The sequence below is a fragment of the Macaca fascicularis genome, chromosome 16, assembly GCF_037993035.2.
Source record: "Macaca fascicularis isolate 582-1 chromosome 16, T2T-MFA8v1.1".
Lineage (NCBI taxonomy): Eukaryota > Metazoa > Chordata > Mammalia > Primates > Cercopithecidae > Macaca > Macaca fascicularis.
In genome coordinates, this window is record NC_088390.1 from 88,724,247 (window position 1) to 88,726,610 (window position 2,364).

Sequence of the window (2,364 nt, forward strand, 5' to 3'; positions counted from 1 at the left end):
GCAGGTTTTGGGGCTGCGAGGAGGGAAGAGGAGGGCGAGGGGAGGGGAGGAGAGAGTAAGGAGGAGAGGGGAGGGCGGGGAGGGGAGGGGAGAGCGGGGAGGGGAGGGCGAGGGGAGGGCGGGGAGGGGAGGGGAGGGCGGGGAGGAGAGGGGAGGGCGGGGAGGGCGAGGGGAGGGGAGGAGAGGGGAGGGCGGGGAGGAGAGGGGAGGGTGGGGAGGGGAGGGCGGGGAAGGGAGGGAAGAGGAGGGCAAGAGGAGGGGAGGGTAAGGAGGAGAGGGGAGGGCGGGGAGGGAGGGGCGGGTTCAGGGCTGCGGACCCCGCCCGGGGCAGCGCCTGGGTCAGGCCCGGGGCCGACTGCGGAGAACTGGGCCACTGCGGACCAGCCTGCGGGTCCCCCAGGATGGAAAATAAAAAAGACCCAGACAGCTCCCCTGACCCGCCTTCGCGCTGGCCACGGGCGTTCCGATCAGGGGGTTTTGTTTAATGAAGAACGTCAAACATGTGGCAAGGTCGAAATGAGTTTGCGATGAGCACCGCCTGGATTCTGCGGTGACCGCCACTGTTTGCGCGGTCGCGGCCTCACCTGCCCCGTGCATCCGCCCAGCTTGTCAGGCAGATCAACATCACCCTGTAAAACTGGTGACTTAGGCCGGGCGTGGTGGCGGGCACCTGTAATCCCAGCGACGCGGGAGGCTGGGGCAGGAAAGTCGCTTGAACCTGGGAGGCAGAGGGTGCAGAGAGCCGCGATTGTGCCACTGCACTCCGGCCTGGGTGACAGAGCGAGACTCCGTCTCTGAATAAACAAATGGATAAATAAAACATTTGACTTAGGTACACACACATGGGGGTAGTCCTGGAAAGCAAGAACGTGCTGCACATTCCGGGGCCTGGGACAGGAGAAGCACACGAGTAGATCTAAGTCACTGGAAATACCTGGTTTGCTGCGGGAGGTGGGTCTGCAGGTGCTCGTTATTACGCTCGTTGTTATTATGCTGTTGTAGTTAAACGATATTAGTTACAGTATTAAATTGCAAATGTCAGCATCCTTCACCGCCTGAACAGCGTGCATACCAGTAGCATATAATTTTTGTAGTTTTTAAATGTTAAGTTTGTAACAAGTGCACAAACTTAATTGTACATTCGCTGAGGTTCTTTGTTTTCAAGACAGGCATGCTCTATGGCCCAGCCTGGAGTGCAGTGCGTGATCATGGCTCACAGTAACCTCAAATTCCTGGCTTCAAGCGATCCTCCTGCCTCACCCTCCTGAAGGGACTGGAATTACAGGCGAGCCGCCATGCCCAGCCTCCATTTGCTGAGTTTTAACAAATACAGTTGTGTAACCGAAGATGCTATCAAGACAAATAGAACCCTTCCCTCACCCCAGAAAATTCTCTTATGCCCGTTTCCCTTCTATGTCCACTGCTACCACGCCACCTACTCTGATTTCTCCACTATGGTTCCCCCGTTCTAAGAGTTCCTACCAATGGATCTTGTCCTTTCAGGTACATGTCCTTGTGTAAGGCGTGTTTCCCTTAGCGTCGTGTTTCTGGAGATTCATCTGTGTTGTTTCACGACTCAGGAGTTTGTTCTTCTGATGACCGAGTAGTCCAGTGTGAACACACCAGTGTGTTTACCTGCTGAATTCATGGACACTTGTAGCTGTCTCTAGCTATTGGCAATCATGAATAAAGTTGCTGGCCGGGCGCGGTGGCTCAAGCCTGTAATCCCAGCACTTTGGGAGGCCGAGACGGGCGGATCACGAGGTCAGGAGATCGAAACCATCCTGGCTAACACGGTGAAACCCCGTCTCTATTAAGAAATACAAAAAACTAGCCGGGCGAGGTGGCGGGCGCCTGTAGTCCCAGCTACTCGGGAGGCTGAGGCTGGAGAATGGCGTGAACCCGGGAGGCGGAGCTTGCAGTGAGCTGAGATCCGGCCACTGCACTCCAGCCTGGGCGACAAAGCGAGACTCCGTCTCAAAAAAAAAAAAAAAAAAAAAAAAAAAGAATAAAGTTGCTGTTGACTTTCTTTTTGAAGTCTTTGTGTGGACATGTTTTTATTTCTCTGGGCAGATACTGAGGCGTGGGTCAAAGGAAAGGAATATGTTAAGTTTCATAAGAAGTTGCCAGATTTTCCCACATGGCTGTTTCCATGTTACTAGTGGAGTCTGAGCCTTCCATTTCCTCCACATCCTCACAGCACTTGGTAATGCCAGCGTGCGTGTGTGTGTGTGTTGTAGCCATTTTATTTTATTTATTTTTTTGAAATGGAGTCTCACTCCGTCGCCCAGGCTGGGGTGCAATGGCGCAATCTCAGCTCACTGCAACCTCCGCCTCCTGGGTTCCAGTGATTCTCCTGCCTCA

The 2,364-nt window shown here is 54.4% G+C and overlaps 1 long non-coding RNA gene across 2 annotated transcripts; it reads left to right on the forward strand.

Moving 5' to 3' along the window:
• Window positions 1-289: 289 nt before the first annotated feature.
• LOC135967797 (uncharacterized) lies at window positions 290-1,833 on the forward strand. Of its 2 annotated transcripts, none has more exons than XR_012426378.1 (2): window positions 290-951; window positions 1,166-1,833. It is a non-coding gene; the product is annotated as an uncharacterized lncRNA (long non-coding RNA). The 2 variants fall into 2 exon arrangements; XR_010582082.1 differs by having other exon boundaries at window positions 1,170-1,833.
• The last annotated feature ends 531 nt before the right edge of the window (window positions 1,834-2,364 follow it).